Below are 20097 nucleotides of genomic sequence, written 5' to 3' on the forward strand. Positions count from 1 at the left end.
TGATAATGTTGTGCGATCACCTCCTTCCTGGCTTTGACCAGGGTAGGAATGACCTCTTCCGGAATGCCTTTTTCCCTTAGGATCCGGCGTTCAACCGCCATGCCGTCAAACGCAGCCGCGGTAAGTCTTGGAACAGACATGGTACTTGCTGAAGCAAGTCCCTTCTTAGCGGCAGAGGCCATGAGTCCTCTGTGAGCATCTCTTGAAGTTCCGGGTACCAAGTCCTTCTTGGCCAATCCGGAGCCACGAGTATAGTTCTTACTCCTCTACGTCTTATAATTCTCAGTACCTTAGGTATGAGAAGCAGAGGAGGGAACACATACACCGACTGGTACACCCACGGTGTTACCAGAACGTCCACAGCTATTGCCTGAGGGTCTCTTGACCTGGTGCAATACCTGTCCAGTTTTTTTGTTCAGGCGGGACGCCATCATGTCCACCTTTGGTCTTTCCCAACGGTTCACAATCATGTGGAAGACTTCCCGATGTAAATGTTCAAATATTTCAGATTTAGAATAGGTCTCACCGAGCCGTCTGGCTTCAGTACCACAATATAGTGTGGAATAATACCCCTTTCCTTGTTGTAGGAGGGGTACTTTGATTATCACCTGCTGGGAATACAGCTTGTGAATTGTTTCCAATACTGCCTCCCTGTCGGAGGGAGACGTTGGTAAAGCAGACTTCAGGAACCAGCGAGGGGGAGACGTCTCGAATTTCCAATCTGTACCCCTGGGATACTACTTGTAGGATCCAGGGGTCCACTTGCGAGTGAGCCCACTGCGCGCTGAAACTCTTGAGACGACCCCCCACCGCACCTGAGTCCGCTTGTACGGCCCCAGCGTCATGCTGAGGACTTGGCAAAAGCGGTGGGGGGCTTCTGTTCCTGGGAATGGGCTGCCTGCTGCAGTCTTCTTCCCTTTCCTCTATCCCTGGGCAGATATGACTGGCCTTTTGCCTGCTTGCCCTTATGGGGACGAAAGGACTGAGGCTGAAAAGATGGTGTCTTTTTCTGCTGAGATGTGACTTGGGGTAAAAAAGGTGGATTTTCCAGCTGTTGCCGTGGCCACCAGGTCCGATGGACCGACCCCAAATAACTCCTCCCCTTTATACGGCAATACTTCCATGTGCCGTTTGGAATCTGCATCACCTGACCACTGTCGTGTCCATAAACATCTTCTGGCAGATATGGACATCGCACTTACTCTTGATGCCAGAGTGCAAATATCCCTCTGTGCATCTCGCATATATAGAAATGCATCCTTTAAATGCTCTATAGTCAATAAAATACTGTCCCTGTCAAGGGTATCAATATTTTCAGTCAGGGAATCCGACCAAGCCACCCCAGCGCTGCACATCCAGGCTGAGGCGATCGCTGGTCGCAGTATAACACCAGTATGTGTGTATATACTTTTTAGGATATTTTCCAGCCTCCTATCAGCTGGCTCCTTGAGGGCGGCCGTATCTGGAGACGGTAACGCCACTTGTTTTGATAAGCGTGTGAGCGCCTTATCCACCCTAAGGGGTGTTTCCCAACGCGCCCTAACTTCTGGCGGGAAAGGGTATAACGCCAATAATTTTCTATCGGGGGAAACCCACGCATCATCACACACTTAATTTAATTTATCTGATTCAGGAAAAACTACAGGTAGTTTTTTCACACCCCACATAATACCCTCTTTTGTGGTACTTGTAGTATCAGAAATATGTAACACCTCCTTCATTGCCCTTAACATGTAACGTGTGGCCCAAATGGAAAATACGTTTGTTTCTTCACCGTCGACACTGGAGTCAGTGTCTGTGTCGACCGACTGAGGTAAATGGGCGTTTTAAAGCCCCTGACGGTGTTTGAGACGCCTGGACAGGTACTAATTGGTTTGCCGGCCGTCTCATGTCGACAACCGACCTTGCAGCGTGTTGACATTATCACGTAATTCCCTAAATAAGCCATCCATTCCGGTGTCGACTCCCTAGAGAGTGACATCACCATTACAGGCAATTGCTCCGCCTCCTCACCAACATCGTCCTCATACATGTCGACACACACGTACCGACACACAGCACACACACAGGGAATGCTCTGATAGAGGACAGGACCCCACTAGCCCTTTGGGGAGACAGAGGGAGAGTTTGCCAGCACACACCAAAACGCTATATTATACAGGGACAACCTTATATAAGTGTTTACCCTTATAGCATCTTAATATATAATAATATCGCCAAATAAGTGCCCCCCCTCTCTGTTTTAACCCTGTTTCTGTAGTGCAGTGCAGGGGAGAGCCTGGGAGCCTTCCTAGCAGCGGAGCTGTGTAGGAAAATGGCGCTGTGTGCTGCACTTTTACTCTAAGCAGCTCTTTAGGAGAGCCACCTAGATTGCACCCTTCTCGGCCGGGCACAAAAACCTAACTGAGGCTTGGAGGAGGGTCATAGGGGGAGGAGCCAGTGCACACCACCTGATCCTAAAGCTTTTACTTTTGTGCCCTGTCTCCTGCGGAGCCGCTATTGCCCATGGTCCTGACGGAGTCCCCAGCATCCACTTAGGACGTCAGAGAAATCTTATTTTATGTATATAGCGCTCTTTCTCCCATAAGACTCATGGTGCTTTACAGACATCAAAAACAAAGTACATGTCACAAACAATTTAGTATTACAGCGAGAAGAAAAGTAACTGCCCCCCCCCCCCCCCCCCCCAAAAAAAAAAAAAAAAAAAAAAAAAAAAAAAACATGGAGAATAGGGATAATGCAGGGTTGGTTCTGGGTAATAACTTCCATGGGTTATGTATTCCATCCCCAAAAGGTACCAGGTGAGGCAGCCCCGTTGGACGCACTACGTAGGATTACCCTGGGTGGAATAGGTCTTGCCTAGAAGAGATTACACAAAATGGGTGGTTGTAGCATCCTATCGCTTGGAGTAGGGTCCCACATAACTATCAGAGCCATGCATTTTCCATCCCATCCACGAGCATACCAGGTGAGGCAGCCATGATGGGTGCACTACAAAGGTTACACTGTGGGAGATAAGCCATACAAGGACCCAAGGCATATATGGGAACAGTTGACATGTGTAGTAAGATACTGTATATACTCTGTGTGAATAGGCAATAACTTCCACGGGTTGTCCATTCCACCCACACAAGGTACCAGGTGAGGCAGCCATGTTGGGTACACTACTTAGGATTACATCAAATGTGTTTTTGACAAGGACTCTTCTAGCATAGCTTAAGTATCTATACCTAATGCTGGGTACATAATTGCAATATATCGTTCCTATATCCGTTGAACACTATAGTATGTCGGGTGGACCATTGACTTGTGTATACAGCCGATATGTCTATGTACTGCATTTCACAGTGATATCCAGTCGGTCCAACAGCACCGCAGATATACTGTATTGGTGCATCTACCTCTATGCCGACCTCACAAAGTGACGACATTGATGTCACTAGCGCTTCCTGTGGCCAGACATGTCGGGTGCTGCATTAGTAAGTGTGCATGCACAAGATTGTTTCTGCATAAACCTTACCAATCATTTGATCTGTCAAAATTCCCCCATATCATCTTTGAGTACGTGATATAATTCTAGATCATTTTCTGCAGTTTAGAAAGGTTTAATTTTATCATGTGAATGCTGTGTGTAGTTTGAAGAAAATGTTTTTGCTAATTCCATATCTCCCTTTACAGCAATGAAAACCACCCCCGGATGTACAAATGCACATACATAACAACTAAAATATGTGTGGACATTTGAAATTATTTATTTAGAATTATTTTCTGGCAGAAAACTAAAGGCCCATAACGACGGATTTGAAAGATCTATCAATCAAATTGTCTAGTGTGTACACAGCGAACGATGCATGCACCCGTGCTCGTTTGAAGCGGGTCGTCAGTCGTCCATGCATGCAGCTCAATCCGAGCAGAGAGTTTGTCGTTCAGATTGTTTGTAAAATCGCTCAGTGTGTACACTCAATCACGTTTGTCAGGGAGTTCAAGGGAAATTGCTCATCTTCCGCATTGTTCGTCTTTCACAACTTTTCAATCTTCTAGTATGTTTCAGTCTTTAGTTTGATCTTTCAGAATCCCTGATTTTTTACGATATTTTCTTCTTTTTATTTTGTGCAGTATAAATTGGCACAGTAGTTATATTTACAGTATTTTCGCATATGTCAGTGAGAACGATATTTGCATTAGGTATTTGATACAAGTGGGATTTGTGTTGACAATTTCATATTAGTTTTGAGAAGGGAAAGGAGGACATGATAGAAACTTTTATTTTTATATATATATATATATATATATATATATATATATATATAGCCTTGCAAATATACAGATCTAAAAATAAGGATCTAATACGGTATGAGGTAGCAATAAGGTTAGGCAGACTAGGTGGGCAAAGTGGTTCTTATCTGCCGTCAAAATTCTGTTTCTACAGTATGTCAGATGGTGCAGTGTTAGTGGTTTTTCCTGTTACTGCTTTTTGTAGTGTATGCTGTTTCGGGTGTAATTGTGATGGATATCAGTTTTGCTCTGAAAGATGTGCAAGTCAGTACCTTTTTTTATTGGCGGTACACAGGGGCGTCGGAATGGGGGGGGGCAAGGGGGCAGCTTGCTCCCCCCAAACATGAGAGAGGCGCCGTTCACGCGGATCCACAATCCATGCCTTACATGGCGCCACCCGCTGCAGCGGAGCACTCTGTATACTGCTCAACGAGTCTGCAAAGCAGGGAGGAGCTCTCCCCGCTCTGCAAATCTGCTGTATTCCGCAGCTGCTTCTAGACACAGGCAGCGGCGCTGTCAGCGTCTAGCATGGTTTCCCAGCAGGTTCCTACTGGCCTGCCAGGGCTCCGGGGTATTCACTGGTGGGCCCTGGCAGTTTATAACCATGCCCACGCATGCAGTGGGCAGGGCTTAGCCAGCAGCCAGCGCAACCCCGTTCAGAGAGGAGAACGGCGGGTGTAGCGGGCCAACCTCACGCTGCGCTGCACAGTCAAGAGGATCCCGTCGCCAAGGTCCGGAGGAGCTGGAGCTGGTGAGTGCAGACACATGCAGTGTATACCATCCAGGGAGGACGCACTGCTGAGGGGGTGCTGTAAATAGCGGGAGTCCCTGCCAGGACTGGGGGAGCAGCCTGTGATGTCTGTTAGCAGCAGTCTAGTACTGAGGTTATGATCCCCATAACCGTGCTGTGACGCAACCCCTGCTGTGTCTGTACGTACAGCAGCAGCATAGATGGTAGAAGGAGGACACGTTCGTGGACACGCCCCCTGTGCGTGTCCACGAGCGTGAACACCACTGTGCGGTGAAATGTGACTAACGGACGCTACTGTGCTGTGTACTACAACAGTGGGCTTTTTGTGTGTAAGGGGCACTACTGTGGGCATTGAGAATAAGGGACACTACTATGTAGAGTAATGTGAATCCTGTTCACTATGGGGTCATTCCGAGTTGATCGTAGCTGTGCTAAATTTTGCACAGCTACGATCAATCACACTGACATGCGGGGGGACGCCCAGCACAGGGCTAATCCGCCCCGCATGTCAGTGCCCGGTATCCCCCACAGAAGTGCAAAGGCATCGCACAGCGGCGATGCCTTTGCACTACAAGAGTAGCTCGCGGCCAGCACAGTTGTAGCGTGCTGGCTGGTAGCTACTCATCGCTCCCCGGCCCGCCATGGCTGCGTGACGTCACGCAGCCGCTGCTGGCCGCTCCCCGCATGGTCCGGCCACGCCTGCGCTGGCCGGACCGCTCCCACAAAATGGCGGCCAAATGCCGCCGTTCCGCCCCCTCCTGCCCAGCGACCGCCTCTGCCTGTCAATCAGGCAGAGGCGATCGCATCCCTGCTACGGCCTTCTGCCATCTGGCATGCGCCGGCGCATGCGCAGTAGGGACCCGTTCACTCTGCTGCGACAAAAAGCAACGAGCGAATGGGTCAGAATGACCCCCTATGTGCGGTGTAAGATTGTGCTACTGTGTGGTGTCATTTGAATTGGTATTGTGTGGACACGCCCCTTCCTTTTGAGACCACACCCCTTCGGCGTGCACTATCCCTTTATTAAATATGGGAGGGAGGGCCCAAATGCATAGTTTGCAGGGGGGCGCCGAATACCCTTGCACCGGCCCTGGTGTAAAGTAACAGTAGTGGTGCCGGACGCACTGCTGCTAATACAGTGCGGGCAGCGCTGAAGTGGCCTGCCCTGTGTGCTCTGCCCCCCATCTCATCTCCTGTAGTGTCTGCGCTCTGCAGGGACGTGCTGCCGCCGGTGACAACAGAGGTAAGCAGCAGTATAGCTGTTTGCCTGGGGGAAAGGGGTAGGGGAGGAGGAGGTGCTCTACCAGACTAAGGACCCCATGCACAGAGCTGTGGTTACCTGGCATAATGTGTATAATGAGCTTTACCTGGGGCAATGTATATATAAGTGTCTCTAACTGGCATAATGTGTAAAAGGGGCCACTCCTAGCTACTTTATAGAGTTCCGTACAGATACAAATGACCTGTCTAAGGTGGCCAGAAGTTAGGGGCGCCAAACTGAGATTTTATCTTGCCCCCCCTCCAAACCAAAAAACGTTTTGACACCCCTGGTGGTACACACTTCAAAAATTACTTAAATTGACAAAACTAATTTGTGTTTTGTGGGAGCGTACAAACTTAGCCATTACTTATCTTGCAGTACATCTCAGAGCTTTTTACCTGTGAAAGCTCCATTGGTGTTCTGAAAGAACACACACACAATTCAAGATAAAGGTAGGGTTTGAGGTTGTCCTACTTGAACAATTGTCTGACATTCTAAACTTTACAGGCAGTTGATCATTTGGTAGATTTTGACCCTTTGGGGATAATTCAGTTGTTTTTGGGAGCATGGAGCTCCAGTTTAAAGTGACTAGAGCTATTCAATTGTTTGTGCTGATGGGTGTGAATCTTGCAGGCATCCATCTGGGGTGGCGAGCAGAAATCTGCAAAAAGTCCGGCTTTCAAGCGTCCAAACTGCTACTTCGTCAGCACGCGCAATACTTTGCTTTATGCGTGTAACCCAGTCCATTGTGCCTGCGGCACTCACACCCATCTGCAGAAAATTTGAATGGTTGGGTAACCGGTACTTAAACACACCCAAATATTTTTTTATTCCCCTCCTAGGTGGCAATCTTTAGTACCTTGACAATTGCTGTTAGTAGTCCCCCAGACAATTGCACTTTCAGTCATGAAGGTAAAAAGATAAATACATATTCAGGACATTAAGTTTGGATAATTCAATTGTAGACAGTATAATGGGCATTATAGCAGCCAGTCAGACTAAACTTTTAAGGAGCCAAGAAGAGACTGATGATTTAGATCTACAAACATTATAATAGTACATTTCTGGCACCATAGCTATCTGGGATCTGGTCTGTGCCGAATAATATTCCCTGCAGCAGTTTCATTTTTGTATGTAGAGTTTCATACATTGGTGACTAAAATAATGCTTCTTTTTGCTTAGAAATGGTAATGTTAATTAAGATACAGTTTGTTTATATACTGTATTACTTGCTATGAATAACTTGGCTTATTTTTCACTAACTTTATAATATGAGTTTTCTGCACCAAGTGCCTTATTTTTATATTTGCTTCATTCTATATAAATAACTGAGTACAATAGCAACCACATAATGGGTAATACTGTATGGACATATGGGACAATATAACCCTATTTTTGTATTGTATCCATTCCATTGAGCTTGGAATATATCCCTATTGTATTTTGTGGAATTAATTCAAAAAGATATCACTACATGCTGATCCATCCTTTTTGTTATTGTAAGGGTGCAGTTTAGGAGGGGATCAGCATATAATACTGATGGACGGGATCCTGGCCGTCAGTATACCGGCAGCAGGGCGAGTGCTAGCAAGCCCCTAGAGGGCTCACTGCGTTCGGCTTGCTGTGCTCGCCACAGGGCCATCATGGGAATCAAACCCATGACCTCAGTGCTATGAGGCAGTAATGGTAACCATTACACCATCCGTACTGCCTTTCTTTCCATTATGGTCTGTATGAGGACATTTGGCATTGATACACGCTTCCATCACATCAGAATATACATTTCTGAGCACTGTATTGGACATTTATTTATGAACTTTCCATTTTGACTACATACATTCATATATATTTTATTAATTGTTAGATACTATACAATAATTACACGTTGTCAGATATTTTATGTTAAGTTGTTTGAAAAGGGAGGCATAATACTGACGCCAGAATCCCGCCCCCTTACAGTCCCGACAGTCAGCATGCCGACTAACAGAGACTATTCCCACTCATGGGTGTCCACGACACCCATAGAGTGGGAATATAACCTGAGGCTAGCGCAGCTCGCCACCAAGGCCGCAGCGTGGTGAGCGAACCGAGCCCGCAAGGTGCTTCACTCCGCTCGAATTACGGCGTTGGTTTGGTGAGCAGCGGTCACGCATACCCGACCCGTTTGTAAAGTATTTGGCGGTACTTTCACCTGAAGAGAGGCAGCTTATAATGTAGGGGTGCAGGTCAGTCGTTAAGCATTTCACATAAAAGATACAAGTTATGTTTCAGCAGCACAAACTGTTTAACAGCAGTTTTTTTATCCAACACTCTCAAACCTCCAAAATCCAACCTGCTGTTTAGTTAAAGTGGGACCCTAATATATTTTGAAACTATTTAATTATCTTCAAATGTAAAACCTTGGGAACAGCATCCTTTGTACATCACCCCTTTTTGCTTATTATTTTGAAAATGATTAATGGTGGATAGTAATGGCAGCATTGCCGCACCATTGATAGATCCGAGCTGTTAGTGACAATCCAAGGGTCCATTTATTAGGCAGGGACCGCCTGTCAAATCCATTCAGATCGCTTGAAGACAGAATGCATGAGTCATCCAGCACTTCCAAGTTAAATGCCGGCTTGTTGCTAGGAAACCTGGTGATGGCACTATGACATGTGGGGTACCTTTTACGGAGTGCAGGTGTGGCCCAAATCTGTTCTCCCATGACATCAATGCTGATGATATGTAAGCAACTATCAGAGCCTCATATCAATAGAGCTAATAATGTTAGTTAGCAGGGGAGAGCTGTCAGGTTGCAGGAGTGTGCTGAATTTAATGCTCTCACCTGGAATTGCAGAGAACTTAATCTACTTTAGCTCAAAATATAGTAGAATGTAGTAAAGCAAATAAGTACGTCAGTGGAATGGTAGTACAGTGGGAAGTAATTATCTGCAACTTTTTTGTTAGGAAATTTATCCCACATGTATAGGCTACTGTGCTTTGATTAATTCCCTTGTCAGTAGGGTGACGTGGCCTTGTGCAGCACAACTGAACTTTAGGACAAGTCATAGTAGATTGCTATCAGGTCTGTCAAAAGCCTAAAGGCAGTTCCCATTAGTAGGCACCATCCCCAGACAGTATGCTCTCATTGTGCTCACACAACAGGTTTCCCATATGTTGGTAAATATGTGACTGGGATGCTAATAAGGCTAACATTTTTGTTCTGCTCATGGTTACTGTAATTGTGCAAAATTCAGTTTGCAATCATGAATTGAGAAAATTGCTTTTCCTGGCAAACATGCCGACTAAAAACAGTATCCGGTCTTTATGTCAATAGGCTAACCACTTTTGGTCGACATGATAATGGTCGACACAGCATATGGTTGACAAGCGTTTTTAATTTATTTATTTTTTAAACGTTTTCATACTTTACAATCCACATGGACTATGATTGGGACCAGTAAAACTTACCTGAAATTCTCTCGCCATATGAGGTGCCGCGGTACACTAATTTGGGGTCCATGTGTTAAAAATTAACACCCTAAAAAATAAATGTTGACCTTTTTATGTTTTGACCATTTTTGGGTCAACCTAGACACTGTGACTTAGTGATAGATATCCAATAAATATGTGCTGCACTGTGGTCAGGATTTACAGGGTCCTGCTGTGGCTCTGCAGCCTTCCCATCACAGTCTTTATCTATTCATCCAACAGTGATACTCAGACACACCAATACCATACTGGATATCCATCATTCTACAGGGTCGTACAAGACTTTCCACAAAGTTAGCTTTTCCTACTCCAATGCTGTCTTCACAGTTCTTCCTAGAGACCTTGCACATAGACCCTGCACAACAGTCAGGGCCACAATCAACTTTACAAGCCAAAAAGTGCACCTGTTATATCCATAAGCACATACACTGGAAAGCCTGCTCATGCCATGCATAATAATTTGTAGTTCTCCATGTACTGTGCATCTACAAGCTGATAGCTGATAATATACAGTATGCTGAGACTTGTAGTTTAACAGTACCTGGAGAGCCACAGGTTGTTCCTGCATTAGTGATCAGATTACCTTAGTACCTCAGGTTATAGTGACCGCTCTTTGCTGCTATAAATATATCCTCCCCCTTTCTAGAGAAATCTATCTATCTATCTATCTATCTATCTATCTATCTATCTATCTATCTATCTATCTATCTATCTATCTATCTATCTATCCTGCTTTAACCAAGTATCTGCCTCTCCTGTCTGTGTTCCATATCCTTATCCTTTGTTGATCCTATTTAAGCATTTGCCTGTCTGTCTGTGTGTCCTAAGGGCTCACATATCTTGTTAAAAGCTGGACACACATCTAAGGATTATCATTCTAACTAGCCAGCCAGTAGACTGTTTGTAACAATAATCTGGCGATAATCGATCATTTGCTCCCAAATGTCCAAAAATGATCATTCAAAATAGTTGGAATGATCAAGCATGTTTTCCAACTAGTTGCAATGATTATCACTCAGGGAGAAGCTTCCCACCAATGAATGATATTAATAGAAGTGAGTGGACACTCTACTTACTTGCACTGGCAGACTGTGCTTTCCAGGCCAGTTTGTTGCAGCTGGACCCTGTGACACTTAAATGCCTCTCATGAGCGTAACCAGAACCATGTGGACCCCATAGCAAAATATTGAAGAAGCTCCTGACCCAGTGCTTCTCGAGAGAGACCTGTCCACAGCAGTTATTAATTGTATGCCTAATAATAGTGACCTAACTCACTTTCTGACCATATTACTGCTCTAGTTTATTTTATGGACCATTATAGTTCCCTAGTTTACATTAGAACACATTATATGGCTGCCAGTACACATTATACCACACAGTATCCCCAAATCACATTATGAAATCCAGTGCCCCCAGTTCATATTGTGCCACATTACAGTGTCCCCTTTTCATAGTGTCCCATATTAGAGTGCCCTCCAGTTCAAATTATGCCACATTACAGTGCCCCAGTTCCTATTATGTAACATTATAGTGTGTTCCACAGATCAGATTATGACACAGTGCCCTCCAGTTCATATTTTTGCCACATTACAGTGGCCTCTTAACAGTATAACATTCACTACACACTCCTCTCACACAATTCAGGCTAGTCAATGGATCAGGCCCAATTGCTTAGCAGGCAAATCTGGGAAAATGCTATGCAACTGTGTAGCCTAAGTCCAGGCCCTCTGGGCCCCATTTTTATCTAATCTGGTGCTACAGCCTAAAAGCCACATTAACTCTCATTAAGACATGTGTTAATCTAATTGAATAGCAAAAAGTAATTCCCGTGGGTTTTTAACCTGCATTCAACAATTTGTGACTAATTGAATCTGCCCATCTAAGGCTAGGGGTCAGGGCTATTGCATGGCTATCAATGTAATATATAAAAAATAAAAATAAATATATATGTGTAAATATGGTTAAAAAAAAAAAGGGGGGGGGGGGGGGCAGGCTAGATGGGCCAAGTGGTTCTTATCTATGTTTCTATGCATATGTTATCATTGTGTGTGTGTGTGTTCGCACGGCAGTTTCTGATTTTCATGGTTGTAAATCTAATTAAGTGTTAAAAATTTGGTAACTAGAGATTGCTATTTGAGATATCTTAATGTAAGTAAATATTAATCCATGGTTCTTGGCATTACCCGAGGAGCACCCGTAGCAGATACGGTAAAAAGTGACAGTACCCTTTTTGTAGTTTATTAAATTCTACACACTGGAGGGGCAATCCGAATTTTGATCCAATTGTCTGTTTGGGCGTTCTCGTTCATGCAGCGCAAGGCATCTGTGATGACGTAATTATGTCAACCCCCATTTCATCAACTTAGGGGAAGTTTATTAAAATGCTAACTGCATAGTTTTCTTATATCTCACCTGAAATATGTGTATGTTAAATTTCAGCTTCCTAACATATCGGGAAGTAAGAGAATTAGTGGAGTTATACTCCTTTTCTCTTACGCCCTAAAGGATGCTGGGGTCCATTTTAGTAACACTAAGAGCCATGGGCACTTTAAGAGATTAATAGTGTGGGCTGGCTCCTCCCTCTATGCCCTTCCTACCAGACTCAGTTTAGAAAATGTGCCCGGAGGAGCCGGTCACAGCTAGGGGAGCTCTTAGGGGTTTTATTAGTTTTTTTTTGTTTTAATAGAGCATTAGGTTCAGGAAGGCTGCTGACAACAGCCTTCCTGCTTCGTGGGACTTAGGGGGGGGGGGGGAGTAGGAACCAACTCTTGAAGTTAATGGTTCTCTATCTCCGCTGACAGGACACTGAGCTCCTGAGGGTGCTGATCGCAAGCCCACGAGGCGACCGCTCACTCCCGCAGCACGACCGCCACCCCCTAACAGAACAAGAAGATAGAAGAGTGGTGAGTACAGCGCCGGCGTCCAGGTTAGCGGGTATGGCGGTACAAGGGTGGGAGCGCAGCTCTGGCAGGCTGCGCTCCATGAAGGCTCAGCAACACACAGTGTAGGCGCTTGGAGGGGCATCCTGGGCCAGCGCGATCACCCTAAACTGGTAAAAGCAGCTAACAGGGGCTAATCCCGCTGTTAGCATATAAGACCTCCGGCCAGTATAATCAAATTGTGCGGGAAGCCGCGCGCCATTACAGGGGGCGGGGCTTCTCCTCAGAGCGGATCCAGCACTCACCAGCGCCATTTTCTCCCTGCAGACATAGGAAGCAAGACTCTGACAGGGAGCGCTGCCTTCCACATTACTCCGTATCCTCTGCGGTACTAGGGTGTTATAGACAGGGGGGAGTGTGTTGTTAGTACTAGTTAACCTATTAAGGTTGGTTAGTCAGCGACGGGCTTTTATCATAACAACTGCCCACAGGGGCGCTGTGTGGCTGGCTCCTTATACTCTGTGTCTCTCTGAAGGTACTCTGGGGGAAACTGCATCTGATATTTTCCTGTGTGTGTGTGTGTGTGTGTGTGTGTGTGTGTGTGTGTGTGTGTATGTCCCACATTACCATGTCCAAGGACTCTGTGTCCTGCGCTGCGGAGGGTTTATCTTCTCCTGAGGAGTCTATTCCATGTACTCAGGACTGCAATATGCTTTCTCAGCCTTCCGAATCCGAACCCGCATGGGTGGATTCTTTAAGGGGAATGATATCCCAGATTTCTACAAGGATGTCACATACTGAGAAAGAGATGCAGTTTTTGAGGAAATATGGAGGGTTTGCAGTATTTGGCCCCCACTAATTCGTCAAAATCCCCACCTACATACCCACAAAAGCGTACACTTGCCCAGATAATGCAAGCTGACACTGATACCGACCCTGATACAGGGGACAGTGATGAGGATATGCAGGGGAAGGGGATGCATCCCTTGCTAAAGTGGAGCAACTAATGATTGGAGCCATTAGGGATGTTTTGCACATTACTGAAAAGGTACCTGAGCAGGTGGAGGAATCTTATTTTACAGAAAGTAAGAATTCCTTGCTTACCTTCCCGGTTTCCAAGGAGTTAAACTCTTTGTTTGAAAAATCCTGGGAAAACCCAGAGAAAAAATTCCAGGTCCCCAAAAGGGTTCTCATTTGCTTTCCCTTTCCCTGAGGAGGATAGAAAAAAATGGGAAAACCCCCCTATAGTTGACGCTTCTGTATCTAGGTTGTCAAAAAAGGTGGTTTTACCTGTTCCTGGTTCAACCGCTTTAAAAGAGCCGGCTGACCGCAAGATTGAGACTACACTCAAATCACTGTACACAGCTACTGGCATAGCTTTAGGGCCCACTATTGTTTGTGCATGGATTTCTAAAGCCATAGTAAAGTGGTCAGGCACATTGCTAGAGGACTTGGATACTATTGATAGGAGAGACACTGATTTGTTCTTGCGTCACATACAGGATTCTGCAGGGCTCATGGTGGAGGCCATGAAAGACCTTGGCATGCTGAATGCACAGGCTACTTCTATGGCAGTGTGGGTGCGCAGAGGACTCCAATGGACTGTGGATGCAGAATCCGAGAGAAGCGTGGAGAACCTACCCTTCATAGGTCAGGCTCTGTTTGGTGACGCATTGGTTGCGTGGATCTCCACGGCAACTGCGGGTAAGTCAGCCTTTCTTCCCTCAGCAGCACCACCGGCTAGGAAATCTTATCCTTCGCCTACACTCCAGTCCTTTCGGACCGCAAAATTTAAAAAATCCAAACCCCCGCCCACCTTCTTTAGAGGAGGTTGGGGAAAGTCCAGAAAACCTGCACCATCAGGTTCCCAGGAACAGAAACCAGGTTCTGCTTCCTCAAAATCTTCAGCATGACTGTGGACCTCCTAGCCTGGAGGTTGGGCAGGTGGGAGCGAGACTAAAAGCTTTCAGTCACGTTTGGACGTCATCTTGCCTAGACCCCTGGGTAAAGGATATTGTTGCCCAGGGATACAGACTAGAGTTTCAAGAACTCCCACCTCACAGATTCTTCAAATCAGGCTTACCAGCTTCGCTGACAAAAAGTGCCATCCTACAGGAAGCCATTCAAAAATTGATTAAAACGGATGTCTTTGTTCCAGTTCCACTTTACCTACAACACAAGGGTTATTACTCAAACCTGTTTGTGGTACCGAAACCTGAAGGTTCGGTAAGGCCAATATTAAACCTAAAGTCATTGGAGTCTCTGAGAGCGGTGATCTCAGGTCTGGAGGAGGGGGAATTCTTAGTATCCCTGGATATCAAGGATGCATACCTTCAAATTCCGATCTGGCTGCCTCACCAGGCTTATCTCAGATTTGCAGTGCTGGACTGTCACTATCAGTTCCAGGCACTGCCATTTGGCCTCTCCACAGCACCAAGGGTGTTCACCAAGGTCATGGCGGAGATGATGCTACTCCTCCACAGACAGGGAGTGAACATAATTCCATATATGGACGATCTGCTGATTAAAGCATCTTCCAAGAAGAAAATTATTTATTATTTATTACCAGTATTTATATAGCGCGCACATTTTCCGCAGCGATTACAGAGACTATTTGCCCATTCACATCTGTCCCTGCCCCAGTGGAGCGTACAATCTATATTACCTATCACATGTACACACAGACACATTCACACTAGGGTTAATTTGTGTTGAGATCCAGTTGACCTCCCAGTATATTTTTGGATTGTGGGAGGAAACCGGAGTACCCGGAGGAAACCCACGCAAGTACGGGGAGAATATACAAACTCCGTACAGGTAGAGAGCCATGGTGGGAATCGGACCCATGACCTCAGTGCTGTGAGGCAGTAATGCTAACCATTACACCATCCGTACTGCTCACATGTTGCAGAGTATTGCTTTCGACTACGCCAGGATCATGGGTGGATCCTGAACCTTCCAAAGTCACATTTGGAGCTGACAAGGAGACTGTCCTTCCTGGGGATGATACTCGACACGGAAGTGCAGAGGATGTTTCTACCGGTGGAGAAAGCGTTGGTGATCCAGTCTATGGTCCGGGAGCTCCTGAAGCCAGCCCGGGTATCGGTTCATCAGTGCATTCGCCTTCTGGGGTAGATGGTTGCATCTTACGAGGCTCTTCATTACGGAAGATTCCATGCAAGGTTCTTCCAACTGGATCTCCTAGACAAATGGTCGTGATCACATCTTCACATGCCCAAACGGATATGCCTGTCACCGAAAAGCCAGAATTTCACTCCTATGGTCGCTGCATGCTTCTCACCTACTCGAAGGCCGCTGGTTCGGGATTCAGAATTGGATCCTTCTAACCACGGATGCAAGTCTCAGAGGTTGGGGAGAAGTCACCCAAGGGGAAATCTTCCAAGGAAGGTGGTCCAGTCAGGAATCTCTCCTTCCAATAAACGTTCTGGGACTGAGGGCCATTTACAACAGCCTTCTACAAGCGGCACATCTTCTGCAAGATCAAGCCATTCAGGTTCAGTGGGACAACGTCACAGCGGTGTCCTACATAAACAGGCAGGGCGGAACGAAGAGCAGAGCTGTGATGTCAGAGGTAACAAGTATCATCCTCTAGGCAGAAAAGCACGCGGTGGCGCTGTCAGCAATCTTCATTCCAGTAGTGGACAACTGGGAAGCGGGCTTCCTCAGCAGACACGCTCTCCATCCAGGAGAATGGTGCCTCCACCCGGAGCTGTTTGTAGAGGTAACAAGCCGATGGGGTAGCCTGTCGCCTCAACAAGAATCTTTGGAGGTACTGTTCCAGGTCAAGAGACCCACACGCAGTGGCGGTAGGCGCTCTGCTAACTCCGTGGACGTACCAGTCAGTGTATGTGTTCCCTCCACTTCCACTCATCCCAAGGATTCTCAAGCTCATAAAGAGAACAGGAGTTCAGGCGATCCTCATTGCTCCAGACTGGCCAAGAAAGGCCTGGTGCGCGGATCTTCTGGAATTGCTGCTGGAGGATCCGAGGCCTCTTCCTCTTTGCGAGGACCTTCTGCAACAGGGGCCGTTCGCCTATCAAGACTTACCGCGGCTGCGTTTGACGGCATGGAGGTTGAATGCCAGATCTTGGCTCAGAAGGGCATTCCAAAAAAGGTCATTCCTACCCTGAAACGGGCTAGGAAGGGAGTAACTTCAAAACATTACCATTGTGTTTGGAAAAAGTATGTGTCTTGGTGTGAATCCAAGAGGTTTCCTACGGTGGAGTTTCAACTGGGACAGTTTCTCCTCTTTCTGCAAGCAGGTGTGGATGTCGGCCTACACTTGGGCTCCATAAAGGACCAGATTTCGCCCTTGTCCATTTTCTTCCAGAAACAATTGGCTGCTCTTCCTGAAGTTCAGCCATTCTTGAAAGGGGTTCTGCATATTCAACCACCCTTTGGTACTGCAGTTCCTGCAGTCAGATTGGTTCGAGCCTTTACAGGACGTGAACGTCAAGTTTCTTACTTGGAAAGTGGTCACACTGTTGGCTTTGGCGTCTGCTAGACGTGTGTCGAAATCGGGGGTATTGTCATGCAAGAGCCTCTACTTGATTTCCTATGAGGATAGAGCTGAGCTCAGAATGCGTTGGCAATTTCTTCCGAAGGTTGTGTCAGCCTTTCATATCAACAAACCTATTGTGGTGCCAGTGGCTACTAACTCCTCAATTACCTTACAGTCCTTGGATGTTGTGAGGGCTTTGAAAATATATGTGAAGAGAATTTCTCGTCACAAGAAGTCGGACGCTCTGTTTGTCCGTTATGATCCCAACAAGGTTGGGTGTCCTGCTTCTAAGCAGACAATTTCTCGCTGGATCAGGTTCACTATCCAGCATGCTTATTCTACGGCAGGCTTGCCGTCTCCAAAATCTGTGAAGGCCCCCTCTACTCGTAAAGTGGGTTCTCCCTGGGCGGCTGCCCGGTGTGTCTCGGCTTTACAACTTTGCCGAGCAGCAACTTGGTCAGGGTCGAACACGTTTGCTGAGTTCTACAAGTTTGATACTTTGGCCTCTGAGGACCTAAAGTTTGGTCAATCTGTTCTGCAGGAACCTCAGCACTCTCCCTCCCGTACTGGGAGCTTTGGTACATCCTCAAAATGGACCCCAGCATCCTCTAGGACGTAAGAGAAAATAGGATTTTAATTCCCTACTGGTAAATCCTTTTCTCGTAGTCCGTAGAGGATGCTGGACGCCCACCCAGTGCTTCGTATTCCTGCTTTGTTACTTGGTTCCGAGTTGGTTAGCTTGGCTTTCCTTTTGTTGTACGTGTGAGCTGGTGTGAATCTCATCATCTGTGTTTTTCCTTCTCTCGAAGTATGTCCGTCTCCTCGGGCACAGTTTCTAGACTGAGTCTGGTAGGAGGGGCATAGAGGGAGGAGCCAGCCCATACTATTAATCTCTTAAAGTGCCCATGGCTCCTAGTGGACCCGTCTGTACCCCATGGTAATAAAATGGACCCCAGCATCCTCTACAGACTACGAGAAAATAATTTACCGGTAGGTAATTTGAAATTAGATTTTCCACTAGCTCCAAAACCCCAAGTTTTTGCATGGGGGCGCGCATTTACCCGGGTTTTTTGGTAGTGGAAAAGGCTCCCTCTGAAATAACGAGTCAAGTAGCTACCTGGGTTGGACCCGGGAATGACCCGGGTAAGGGTGTAGTGTAAACGGGTTACCCGGGTCATCCGACCCGGGACACGTTTACAGCATGTTAAGAGCCTATACCTCCCTGACCGCAGTGTCCCGTGGTCGGTGGTTGGGGGGGACAGTGCATGCAGTCAGTTCTGCTGTCTGTCCTGCTACGCAGACAGCAGCGCTGGTCGGGAGTGGAGGCTGGGGGCAGAGTGGTGGGCAGCATCGCATTGGGGGCGTGACCTAACAGGACCAAGGCCATGCTTCGAGGGTCCCGATCTGCCGGTTTTCCCGGCGCTTGGAGATGACGTCCTCTCCAAGCGTCGGCCAGAAGACACTGCACCCAGGTGCAATGTAAACGGCACCGACCTGGGATATTCCTGGGTCGGCGTCGTTGTGGAAAAGGGGTCCGTCTCGGGTCTGACCTGGCTTGGAACCGTGTTCCAAATCCCGAGTCAGACCCGAGACTTCTAGTGGAAAAAGGGTGAGGGCTTTTGCATATATATGTGTGTGTGTGTGTGTGTGTGTGTGTGTGTGTGTGTGTGTGTGTGTGTGTGTGTGTGTGTGTGTGTGTATTAGGGTTATCATAATATTCTGTAATCCGGAACACCCCTGATTTACACAGGTTCTGTGGCTTATAAAGACCTGGTGAAATCTAGGCTTGAATTTAGCCAGCCACAGAACCTGTGTAGTCATAGAATAAATACCTGCATATAGAGAGAGTGAGTTAGGGCTGCACAAAAGCAGTAGTTTGCCGCATATTACATGGTGAGATGTAATATATTTCCAGCTGAAAAATAATATAATACTTAGAAATGATATGCCTACCCTTTTAGAATACTCTTTTTTTCAGCTAAGACTGAAAAGATATATTTGTACACTGTCAGCAAGAAACTGAGTAGTGTTAATTGCTGTGATCGTAAGTGATATATTTGGGCTGGACCATGTACAGTATGTACAACTTTTAAGAGAGAAGACGCTACCCATTGGCATAATGATTTTACTTTATAATTGCAAACCCTGTGCCAAGCTGCAGTGTGGATTGCAGAGTGTTGGTGAGTAATCTTCTGGCAGAAGTCCTCCTCATACAGATGACTTCATGAGGTGACAACATGGTTCGCACTGTGAGTCAGACTGCAGAGACGACTATTAAGCCTACCAAATGTAGTATATTCTAGGTCTGCAGAAAGTAGCATTGCCAAGCCTGCAGGATGTATCATACCATAGTCCTGCAGAATGTAGTATATCTGAAGTCTGCAGAATTTAGTATATCCTAGGTCTGCAGAAAGTAGTATAGCCAAGACTACTGAATGAATCATATCATGGTCCTGCAGAATGTAGTATAATGTTGGTCTGAGGAATAGTATAACCTGTGTCTGCAGAAAGTAGCCAAGCATGCAGAATATAGTTCTTCAGAATGTAGTATATCTTATGTCTGCAGATTGCACTTTATCATGTTCCCCTTATAATGGCCATCAGACCCCCACATGCCCTCCAAAAATCTACTAGACTCCCCTACCTCCCCCTCATGTGACAATTCTAATGCCCTTAAAGCAGGGGCAAATTTAGGGGTATAAGTCCCTAGGCACAACAGTAACGGCCGTCCCCCCGCCTGCCTAATGTTACTATTTTTATTGATTGGTTATAAGTCCTCCTTTGATGATAGCCAATTTAACAGAATAATAAAAAAAAGCCACTAACTATTTTTTTTTTTAATTTTGCTTATGTATCCACATTTACTAAGTAGGACAGCTTACAGGGGCAGTATGTGCATGTCCTACCTGCTTACACTCCATTCAAGATGGCATAT

At 46.3% G+C, this 20097-nt stretch overlaps 1 protein-coding gene across 4 annotated transcripts in view; it reads left to right on the forward strand.

The window, feature by feature from the left end:
* STOX2 (storkhead box 2) overlaps positions 1-20097 on the forward strand; it is a 248373-nt gene that overhangs the window by 68435 nt on the left and 159841 nt on the right. The window contains exon 1 of one of the 4 annotated variants that reach the window (XM_063920707.1): positions 4752-5026. The exons of 2 other annotated variants lie outside the window; for them this stretch is intronic. The gene's annotated coding sequence lies outside the window, so the exon portion shown is untranslated. Of the gene's footprint in view, positions 1-4751; positions 5027-5625; positions 6270-20097 lie in introns of those variants that run through there. One more of the 4 variants, XM_063920709.1, reaches the window with a different exon arrangement.

The sequence above is a fragment of the Pseudophryne corroboree genome, chromosome 1, assembly GCF_028390025.1.
Source record: "Pseudophryne corroboree isolate aPseCor3 chromosome 1, aPseCor3.hap2, whole genome shotgun sequence".
Lineage (NCBI taxonomy): Eukaryota > Metazoa > Chordata > Amphibia > Anura > Myobatrachidae > Pseudophryne > Pseudophryne corroboree.